Below are 12,525 nucleotides of genomic sequence, written 5' to 3'. Positions count from 1 at the left end.
AGGGTATTGATCTTCAGTACTGGACCTTTATGTTTCCTTGAAATGTTTCTTTGATTTATATAAAAAATGGAGCGCATTAGTGCATTAGAAAAGCAAATGGGTTTTATGTGATGTCTCTGGCTGGTCCATAACTGTTGATTTTCCTCTTTTGAATACATTCTATCCACTATATAACAGCTTTTCCTTTGTAGGAGACCTTTTGTATTTATCTTTCAGCGTGCAAGTGCACATTGCTAAAAAAAAAACACCTTTCACGAGAGGGGATCTCAGAAGAAAATCATAGTAAGCCCACTAGAATTTTTTTTTTAAACTGACAGGAGGAAAAAAGGTTCAAAACAAATCATCACCAGATAGCCCTGCAAATAAAGGTAAGAATTACACTTTAAATGTCAAAGAATGAATTATATAAAATATGTTGAGTTGTTGTGCGCTACTATGGAAAGTGAAGCAGTAACAAAGATAAAAAAATTAGAATTAAAACTTGAGGCAGAATTGCCTAGCATTCCATATTAAAAGAGAATGGACTTTGCATACATTGTCCTGTGTTTCATAGAAGATATTTTGTGTTTGTTTATGTACATAATTGATGTATTACGGAAGGTTCATGTTTTATGTCCCTCTTATAGATGTTATCTCACAACAAATAAAGCGCTCTGAAACCTTTGAGTATAGCCAGACCTATATAAAATTGAAAATAATAATAATTGTAACATGCTAATGTTAAAACTAACTTTCCCTAGGAAAGGGCACTAAATAGGAAAAGAGTAGGGCTCACAGAAAGAAAAAAAAACAAAAACAAATTTTCAAAGTAGCAGTAAAATGTGCACACATGCCTACAGTTTCAAAAAGGCTCCTGTGCAAAATGTTACATCACTCTCCTTAGATACATGATATTAAATATTGAAAGCATTCACATTGTGTGAGTAATTGGTGGCTGCTGTATGGGTAAAATGCTAAAATAAAAACAATAGATTTTGACTGACTTGGAATGCCTGGGTTTTAATAGAATGAACAGAGCTGACTCCCAGCACCAGCTGCTGCTTTCTCTCCTGAGAAGTTTAGAAGGTCACACCTGCCGGTCATAAAACAAGATACAAGTAAAGACAGTGGCAACTAGGTTTTAAATTAGTATCAAATAGCACATACAAACCCCTGCCTTAAAGGCAAATAGTCTTGAAAGTTTAGAAATATAAGTTGATTATTTTGGATAAAAGAAAAGGGATAAAAGTCAGGACTTCCTTTCCTGCTTTTCCTAAAAATTATATTTGTGGATCTCATAGTAAATAATTACTTATTTCTTAAGGGTGAAAGAAAATTTCTATGTTTCAGTAAAGCTTCTGTGCTTAGTTTCAAAAGAAGTTATGTAAGTGTTATAAATAAATGCATTTAAAATGAATATTTGCAAAGTATGTATTCAGATTTCAATGTGCACATTAAGATTTTTATCTCCAACTGGTTAAAATATGCTGTTGCACCACATCAAAAGGTTGAATAATAGTTTATCTAACAACACCAAAATTACTGTCTCTTAGTAACAAACTTAAAATGTAGCATGGCCTAATGGCTGCAGTGTCAAATACAAAGGATATTAAAAGTCATGCAAAGGGTAGATTTGGAGACATGAGAATTACATTGCGCGCCTTAATGCACCATAGTTCTGGGCGCATTATTGTATTCTGAAAGCTGAAATTTTGAGCAAGTTATTTAGGGACTAGAAAAGCACAGTGCACAAAAAAAAAAAAAGCATCCTACCTTTAAAAAATATCAGCACCCAGGCACGGCGCTGGGATGCTCCTTCAGTCAATAGAAGAGTTACTTTGAGCTGTGATGCCCACATGAGAATAGCCTTGTTCAGACAGGGGACAACAGGTTTAAGGGTCAGAGGCCAAATTCTGTGTTTAGACCACTGCTGAAAGAAAAATGTCCACACAGGGAGTTTTTGGAGCATTTTTTTTTATCTGAGGTTAGCTACTGTGACTGTGTGTGTGTAATGTTGAAGAGTAGTTTAACAACTTAGGGGCATATTATCAAGACAGGCGATAAAATTATCGCCGCCTTAGCGGCAGAAAACCGGCGCTAAAACGGCGATAATGGGCTTGATAATATGCTCTATGGAATTCCAATTGAAGCTCAGGTTAGATGTCCTTCACATCTAACATGGGCTTCAATTGGAATTTCATAGAGCATATTATCAAGCCCATTATCGAAACTGCCGCTAACGCGGCGATAATTTTATCGCCTGTCTTGATAATATGCCCCTTAATTCCTTTGTATTCATTACATTTCCTGATTCTAACATTGTAGGATAAAACACTACAGGTAATTTACAAATAAGATCATAGCATTTTTAAAAATTGCTCATTTATGAGAATGTTAAAATAAACTTAGCTCTGATGATGTCTCAGGCTATCATGTGCCTAGGAAAATTAGGGTCAAATTAATGCTCAATTCATGTAAATAATATTCAGGATATCATCATCAGTATTTTAACTACATTTAAGAAATGGAAGAATTTGCATAGTTGTTTCAACAAAATTATGGCCTTGATTAAGCCTTCCTGGAACTAGATTGGACACTACAGATCTGTTTTAGGTGCCATTAGCTAAAGGAATTATTGCATATTAAGTTAGGAGCAGATGGGGATATCACTCTTTTCTTGAGAAATAATACCTTTGTAGGAGTGATGCAAGGTGGGGTTTTAGCCTAGTGAACAACATAATCAAGGGGCACAACGTACATACCAGAGATTACATAAGAGTAGGGTATCAGTGTTATTGTTGCACAGTGTTTCAGGATGAAGGTATCAGACACGGCCAAGGAGAATGCCATGTTTCCACTAAGGTGGGAGATGTTTCCTCTAAGGTGGGAGATAAAGGGATACATTTCACAATTTTTATATAAATAAATATAATTTTTGCAGCAGTATATATATGAACCATCACTGACGGGCGAACTTCTGGAGCTATGGGAAACCGATGGAACAGGCTATGTGCAAAATACAGCCGGTACTCAAGCAAGAGTTAAAACGTCTTCTAAAACGCCTTTCAAGCCTCTATCTGTTTTCAATCCCATTATGCCACGGGACGCAATTGATATCTTCCACGAGAATACAATTTTTCAAATAAAAAAACTTTACAAAAAAACAGTAACACAAAAAAAGAAATACAACAAACAATCATTTGAATATGAAACGCTCATGAAAAAACTTGGCGCTAATAAAAATATTGTCATTCGACAAAGCGACAAAGGTGGAAATGTGGTTCTCATGATGCGAACTGACTATGATAAAGAGGCCTACTCACAACTGAATGACCGTCAGTGCTACGAAAGAAGTAATGCAAGTGCACTCAAAGCTACCCAGCAAGACTATCATTTGAAACTTATTAAATGGAAAAACAAAAGGCTTATTACTGAGGCGGAATGTAAATTTCTCAAGGTAGACAATCCGGTAACCCCAGTAATTTATTTTATTCCGAAGATACATAAAAATGAGAATAAACCCCCTGGTAGACCAATAATATCAGCTAGGGGGGGGTTATTGGACAAAACGTCAGTGTACATTGACTATTTTTTTACAGCCATTTGTTACCAAACTCTCCTCATACATACAGGATACAGGAGATTTTCTATGCAAGCTTCAACAAATCAAGTGGATCGAAGGTTACTGGATGCTAGCTCTTGACGTTACTGCATTGTATACAAGTATCAAGCATGTTGATGGTCTAACAGCAGTAGCTTATTATTTGAACCAAAGGGAAGATCAGGACAATGAGCATAACAATATGTTATTGCAAATGCTTGAATATTGTTTAACAAACAATGTCTTTATGTTCAACAATCTCCTTTACCGCCCACTACAGGGAGTTGCTATGGGGGCCAGTTTTTCGCCAGGCTTTGCCTGTTTGCATATGGGCGCTTGGGAGGAACTGGTCCTCAGAGTCAAATACAAGGATGAGGTAGACAAGTATGTGGTAGCATGGTTTCGCTACATTGATGATTTGTTTGTTATATGGTGGGGCAATGAGAACCAAGCGAAGCAATTTGTTACCAATATCAATGTAAATGAGAACAATCTTGCATTTACAGTAACTATGAGTCAGACATCTGTAACATTTTTGGATACTGAGGTGTACATTACAAATGAATCTATAGAAACAAGATTATTCCGCAAGAAGACAGCTGGCAATACATTATTGCATGCTGGTAGCGCACATCCAGCTCATTTAATTGCAAGCATTCCATATGGGGAAATGCTACGCATCAGAAGAGTGTGAAGCAACTCAGTAGATCTCGAGACTGCTCAATTATCCAGTAGGAAAAGATTCATTGAAACAGGGTACTCTAAAAACAGCATTGACAGTGCCATAAATAAATCGATGCAGCATACCAGACAGGATCTTTTGAGCACTTACACCCCTGTGATCCAGAACACTGATGAAACTCATACTGATATCCTTGCATCAACAGACAATACCTTTAGAATCATCACAGGCTTTAGCAAGCAACATAAAGACATACAGAGGATAATCAATCGTAATTGGCCCATAATTTTGAATGATCCTACCATTGGTCCTTCTTTACCAACACGTGCTTCCCTCACGTACAGTAGAGCCCCTTCGATGAGGAGCCTTCTAGTTGACACTAATCCTGAGATCATTGAAAAGACCACTTGGCTGCAAACTAATATAGGTTTTTTCAAATGCAAAACTTGTAAATCCTGCATACATGGGGTGAGCACAAAAACATACCAGGATGGGTTCAGCAATGTTGAACATCGAATTAATAAGCTATTAACATGCAAAACTGAGTTTGCTGTTTATATACTGGTATGTCCATGTCCCCTCAGATATGTGGGTAGCACGAAATTGCCTGTGCACAAACGGATTTTACAACACCTTAGAGCTATATCAAATCAGGACAATACTTATCCTGTGGCCAGACATTTCAGGGATTTTCATCAGCGTGATAACCGTCTTCTTAAATACTTTGTAATTGATGCTGTAAATGCCAGTAGACGAGGAGGCAACAGGGAGACTAAGCTTCGCAAATTGGAAACCCGCTATATTTTACAGCTAGATACCAAATACCCCATGGGGCTTGATGTCACTGAGGATCTTTATACCTGTTTACCTTAATCCTTATACTCTTCAGTGCATAACAGCTTTTGTTTATCTGATTATGACCAAAAAAAAGTGAATAATGAATCAACTCAACCTTGTTTAGGATGTCCCGAAACTCTGATTTGATTTGCTGACATGCCGGCTGGCATTCACCATTATGTGACATTTTATTCAGTGAATTGGGATATTATTGTTATGTTATTTTGTCAGACATTTTAATAATGCAATTTGAGTACTCTTTTAGTCTCTAATCAATGTTCTTTCTCCTCAAATTACATAAGTTGTAGTAGATACATATTTTGTCTCTGGATATAAGTTTTTAATTAATGAGAATCCAGGAATTAGCCATTGTTTTCTCACTTTTGATATGTTCTTTTCATTATTTTTAACTTTGCACATAACGTGTTCCATATTAGTAATTGGCATATATCATGCGTTCTGCACATGGCTACAAGACAGTTTACTCACTTTTATTATTCTATGCATATTCAGGCTTTTGCTGTTTTAAATGTTTATACATAAAACTATTTAATTTGGATGACAGCTGTCATAGGCATTTATGCCGATATACTCAACCGTCCATAGTGGTATTTGCAGCAGCTACCAATGTCGCTAGGGCTGTACGATCCACAATAGTTATGGCATTTATGCAATTTATTTTATACATTGTTTTATAAGTGAATTGTAAATAGAGGGTCTTTTAATTGACTTATTTATTTATTTATTGTCTTATATACATAACAGCGAAGTTTTGGACACATTTATGCATTTTAACATTTATGTTATTTAAAGGTAACCGTAAGATTGGTTTATTGCGTGTTTGCACATCCGTGATAGGTGCTACATTTGCAAGCAAACAGAGCAGCGGGACTTACCAGGCGAAGACCACTAGACCACCAGGCTGTAACGGGACGCTGACGCTGAGGCTCCCTCGGTGGAGCGGGGGGATCATTTGCAAGCAAACAGAGCAGCGGGACTTACCAGGCAAAGACCACTAGACCACCAGGCTGTAACGGGACGCTGACGCTGTGTGTTCCCCTCGTCGCCACTCTCCATCGCTGGCCGCAGTGGGGGGGAACTACAGCTCCCGGCATCCTTTGCTTCCGCCAGGACCTCCTTCCGGCCAGTTCCGCGCCCGGAGGCGCCACATAAGCAGAGGCTCCCTCCGCGTTGCGGGACGCGCGCGGGCGTCGCCGGGCTGAGCCCGGGCAGAGGGCGGGCTGTCTGTGGCCGTCAGGGGCAGGAAGAGGCAGGGCAGGGCCACCCCCCTTGCATCTTCAGGCTGTACAGGTAATCAATTAAAACATGGGGAAACGTACGACGAAGACCACATCTGTAGACACTGTTGTCCCTATTGAGCTGCCCACATCGATCGATACATTGTTGGCCAACGCCCTTACTATGGTCACCAACGAGATTGCCGATACCGAACGTAGATTGTCCTTCGGATTCCCTACCACCACTTTGCTATGTTCTCAATGTCCTAAGGCTTTATCTAATCTGGGTCTCCCCCTCTCCCCTACAGTAACGGTTATTAAACCAACAGCCCAAGTTGACACTTTAACTTCTATTATTGACATAACTAGTCTGGCGACTATTCCTGCAACTGACCGTTTAGTGGAGCCTGAACTAGATAAAATGCCATGCTCCAACAAACCAACAAGGGAGAAACGCAAGAGAGGCCCAGTGAAATGTTTAATAAATAAAAGGAAACAATTAAGTCGCTGCAGAAACCAACCTACCCCACAGAGTATGTGGAATAAAGATAAAGATAAAGCTTGTGAAATAGTTACATCAAGTGCCACCGAGGATTTACCATCTTCTCCATTACCATCGGATGAAGGAACCGAGAGACCCACTGCTTTTACCTGTAGATCAGAGTTTCCAGCCCTGGACAAAAGCACTTGTGGGGTTTCTATGCTACATAATGAGAGTACTGACAACACAGTCAGCACTTAGACTGAGTTCATCGATCGAAATATCCTACCTAAACTCAATGGCAATCTGATTGAAACTATTGTTGATACTATTTTTAAACAAGTTGAAATTCAAATAGCTAAACAATTTAATACTGTTTTTAAGAGACTGGATAAAATTGAAAACCTTGTTAAAAAAGAGGAAACCAAAAGGAAAGGCATTATTAGCTTAGATGCCGTTCGGGGCGAGAAAATTATGAATAAATTAGAATCTCTATGTAACGGTCTGAGGGAGGGGGGTTTGGCTGCTGCTGCTGACCTTGGCCATAGTAATATCAAAGGCCCAATTGTTGCTAAAACTGTTTCATCTAGCAGCACCTTAGCCAATATCCCACCTGTACTGACCACGGGCCCAAATCATGATCCCTCTGGTGCAGCAGGAACACTAACGACTAGAACTGCAAGCTCGGATGCCAAGGCTACTATTACCCCGCTAGCTTCCTTAACAGACAGGACAGGCATCACTCTGGACAGTGCAAGCATTAGTGGAGGTACATCAGTAAGAAACAGATCCACCAATAATCTAGGGCCGTCACTCCACTTACCCCCAGAAGCCTGCCCATATGTTTTAGTGTTAGCGGGCGTGCCTGCCCTTAAAGAAGGCCAAAGCGAGTCATGGGTACAATTACACAATAAATGTATCGATTGGCTGACTAAACACAAAGGGGCAAGATGGGACATCTCAAATGAGATTATATCAACTCGTAGGGTAAGTTGGGTGGGCCCACAACACAAAAATATCAGTGGGGACTGTATAGTGATTAACTTTAGACATCCGAACTCTGTAAGATTTTTCATGGATACACATAACACCCATGCTAGTCCATCCACTGCAATAACCCTCCACCCATTGGGCTATTTTTATAGGCCCCCTCACAGACTATTTCAAACGGTTCCTAATACCATTCCTATATCTAATAGATTTTCCGCCCTATCTGATCTAGGAAGCCTAGACTGACTACCATTAACATCTCCTATTAAACTGGATAAGGTCATCAGCACAGTGCCTCTGGAAACGGCAAATCCTATATGTATTCACAAACCTTGTTCAGATGGACTAGTTCCCCCACATGTAGTATGCCTCGACCCTCCTATTGCCCCTCCTTTTTCCACCACTATTCCACCGACTGATACTCTAAGTGTCATTAGCTGGAATATCGCTGGGCTTCCAGGTAAGATGAAAATCAAAGAATGGGTTACCTGAATAAGTAATTTTGATGTGGTAATGTTGCAAGAAACATGGTGCACATGCGCTCAACTATTGGAGGGTTTCTTCTGCCATAATCTTATTGTACCATCTCCTTGTGGAAATTTAGCTTGCAAACTGAACATTATCTGCGCCATCTTGCCTCTCCCCAGCGCCACGCACAGCGAGCACGCGGCAGCCATTTTTAGGCACCCCACTCTCTCCCCGCTCATTGCCAATCGCCAGCGCGTTCCCCTGTCGCTGCAAGCATCCCCCGCGCACCGGCCACCCCCCCGCTCTCTCATACATGGGCCATAAACCCTCTCATTCTGCGCGACCCTGCCATGGAACCACATCCCACGCCTGACCGACATCCCATACATGGTCATGCCTCTCTTTGATAACCCCCTTCCTCTGCGCCCCATTGTCCGACCCGATCCCAGGCCATCACCTAGCCCTGCGGATGCAGTTTATTGCCCCTACTGTAAGGGAAACACCCCACATCAAAGGGATTACAGTAGATCAAAGCCCCTACCCCCTGAGACCCGACCGGTTGCACACACCCCCGGGAATTGGCGGAATACCCTGCTGCGCGATAGCCCTCTCCTACTGCGGGTGAGGTGGGAACTTCTACTGTAGCTATGTGTGGGATCGGATCTGAGCCGGGGCTTCAGGGGGATGTTCTCTCATGCGTCAAGGGAATCTCAAGAATGTACTATGTGTAATAAAGCAATAAACCTGTGTATAAGAGACCAGGTCTCAGAGATGCAGTTAGAGCACCTCGTGACGATACCTTGCTGTCTGATCTGATGTGTTCTGCTCCGACGGAATAAAACTTTGTTTCCTGCCTTCCAGTCTCCGGCACCTGCCTCTTTCATTGGTAAATTATCGAGTGGTATGAGAGGCGATTACCGCCGGGCAAATACTTGAAAGGTTATCGATTGAAACTGCCGCTACCATTTAACAATTGGCGCCCAACGTGGGGCCCATCAGCGACACGTGGATCCAGTGGGAGAGGTGCCGACGACAGAGTGAACGACTGCAACGATCGGGAGAGCTCCTGCCCAATAGACCCTCGTCTGGCAGCCGATCATCCGAACTTCACTGGTTCCGAGCAGACCTCTCTCGAGTGATCTACGGTCCTGACTGGGAACCATCAGGAGTGCCGCGGCAAATACGGAGAGTAGAGGATGATCGGGCGCTGGAGGCGGAAGACGAGAAACTGTCCACGCGGTCCGGGTAAGGTCGTGATACACGACAAATTGCGAAATAATTGATTGATTGTTTGAAGTTTTGGAAATACTAGTATTGCTCATTGATTGTTCTCTTTGAGATATTCGCTGTCTACAAACAGGGAGGAGTAGAAATACTCTCTCGAGATATTCGCTGTCTACAAATATTTCTCCTTTACCGGGACTGAATTTGATACAGGAACATAGTAAAATAGCTCAATAAAATGAGAGGCAGAATCCGTGGTATTAGAGGTTCGGAATGGGCTTTATTCCATTAATTCGATTATAATCGGTTGCTCCCAATGTTCCGTCACCACGAAGGTTCAGGAAGTGAAGCACACACATTATTGACAAGAAGTAACTTTTATAGTACATACATTATAATGAAGTGAATACAGTAGGCGTAACAATTGATAAGGACATTGACGTTTGGTCTGCGTAACCGAAAATGGGTGTAATAATGAGTAAAAAGGAACATGATTGGTTATGATGTAATACATAGGTGGATCTATAAGATAATACTTGGCCTAAATGCGCGCGCAGCAGTATGACGTGTAATTGACGTGTAACTAGGGGGTGACGGGGACTTGACATTTAGCTCTATATGTGGAGACGAGAAGTCTGGGGGGTCAAGTCAACCTAATCCCAAATCATATCTAACATCCTATGTTTAAAGAACTATGTTATCCACAAAAGAAGGACTCTCGGACAGAATCTATTCTATACTGACTGTGCGTGCGTGTACAAGCGTCTAAGTGTCTACACTAAATGCGAGGGGGTAGGAATATTCCATGGTAACAAGGCTATGAATTACTTGCATGAGGACAGAGAAGCCGGCCTTTTGCTCGGTAACTGGAAGAATGTTTACTTAAGCTACTAGGCAGGAATGCATCGGCTGAGGGGGAAGCAGATAATTCGAAGGTGAAATACAGTTCTTGGCAGAGAATAGGCTGATGTCAGGCTTCGTGAGCCGCGCAGAGAATGAGACAAAGTTCATGGTCACAGATGCAGGCTCAGACTGGAGCTTTCAGAGGCAGAAGGCAAGAAGAGTTTGATGACAGAATCAGGGCCTACTTGCCTGGACTGTAAAAATGGCATAAGTGAGCCATACAAAGCCGGTGGCCTTTCATATTTAGGAATGGAATATCCGGCCTGTTCATGGCGGATCTGACAGAGGACATGTTGACGGTGGACGCACATGTATTTGCGTCTTCATAACTGGAACTGGAGGGAACATACATGTACTTGTGACATGCATATAGAACCGTTGGGGTCCAAGATAGGGGACATAACTGACCAGAAAAATCCATATTTCCACATTCCCTCCTTGTCCCCTACTTGCCCGTTAAGGGATATCAATCTTCATTAATCCATTGATCTGTTCATATAGCATCATTTGTTCTTCTTTCTTCTTCCGTGACGAATGAAATCTTGGTGGTGGAATACACGATGTGGCACACAGACCACAGATCGCTGGTCCACATTGTAGACATAGACAGCAACTGAATAGTAGGAGAAGGCCAATACCTAGGAAGGATAGAACTCTCCATCCCCAGGCTGATATCACATTCCAAAACCAACTGGACCAAGTCCAAGTGCCTGGGTTCTGGTGCATCTGGCTTACAATCTTGTGAAGGCGAGTTATAGCTTTATATACAGATGGCGAATTTTCTGGTATGAATACGCAGCAGCTTGATCCGATGACCCTACAAGCTCCGCCTCTATCAGCCAGGATGACGTCAAGGACAAGACGATTTTGAAGCACAACAATCCGCATAGCAGACTGCTCTTCTGTTAAATTGCCTAAGGCGGAAATAGTTTCATTCACTACTGCTTCAAGGGTTCTAGTTAATCTACGTATCAGCTTACTATTGGTAACTGTACCTATATAGGGAAAGATGCCTTTATTGAAATCTACATACTTGTCCCATGCCGTCTCAGTATAATCGATAATTGGGAGCTCTCTCCGCTCTCTATTATGTACTAAATGAATATTTCTATAATAATCAGGAGGAGCTAGGAAAACAGGTGGCAAAAGGAATGCTATGTAGCAGGTACCATCCCAATCTAGAGGTAGACGCATATATGCAGTCTGACCACATATAAAGTAGGAGTGGCGATAAGCTCTGAATGAAGATTTGCCTTGATCACTGAATTCTACTGTAGTAGTGCATTGACTATGGCCCATATGTATGGAACCAACCTTTCTTACACACAATTCACCTTTTGCTGGGAATACTGACATGGTGGGTAAGACTAGCTCAACTTCGGATACGACATTTAGAATCATGAGATTAGGTGTAAAATTACCTAATCCATACACTTCATTTTCTAGATCAGTTCCTGTTCTTTTGGGGCGACCCTCCTTGTCAGGGTAGCAGACTTTGAGTAAAACTAGGTTCAGGTTTCCCCATATCCAATGATCTTGGTAAACTGCTGTGTCTGAGTCTATGGAATTGATTAAACTGAACCATGCTCCACAGGAGCCATTGTGTGTAAATGGGTGTGGAAAGAATGGCAGGACTCCTTCATAATTCTGATAGGGAGGGAGTCGGCCACACACCCAACAATTAGTAGCATTACTAGTCTGATGGGAATGATGTAACATACTAATGAAAGTGTTATTGCGCAGCGCAAGTCTATAGGACAATTCATGCGGGGGTAAGTCACTAAAAGAATGTTCTGCAATAACATTGTGAACATTTCTGGCAATAGGGTAATATATGTGCAACAACATACTGGTAATAATTATTAAAAGACTTAAGGAAAACAAAATTAATAATGTCCCTATACAATGGCTACGCAGTGATTTACAATACGCCTGTCGTTTCATCATTTTTCGCGACTGTTCATGATTCAGGTCTAGAGGATACATGTCAGAGACAGATTCAACCGCTTCACCTAGGAGAGGACTTAAACAATCAAACCGTCTGACGTCCTAGGCCTTAACTTAACTTTGTAAAGTTCGCTTTCAGTTTTTTCCACCAAAGGAAGTTTTGAATCAGTCTGTG

Source organism: Triturus cristatus, chromosome 2_1 (assembly GCF_964204655.1).
Source record: "Triturus cristatus chromosome 2_1, aTriCri1.1, whole genome shotgun sequence".
NCBI classification, from domain to species: Eukaryota; Metazoa; Chordata; class Amphibia; order Caudata; family Salamandridae; genus Triturus; species Triturus cristatus.
The sequence above is the reverse complement of the archived record's forward strand: the minus strand, read 5'-3'. Positions refer to the sequence as shown.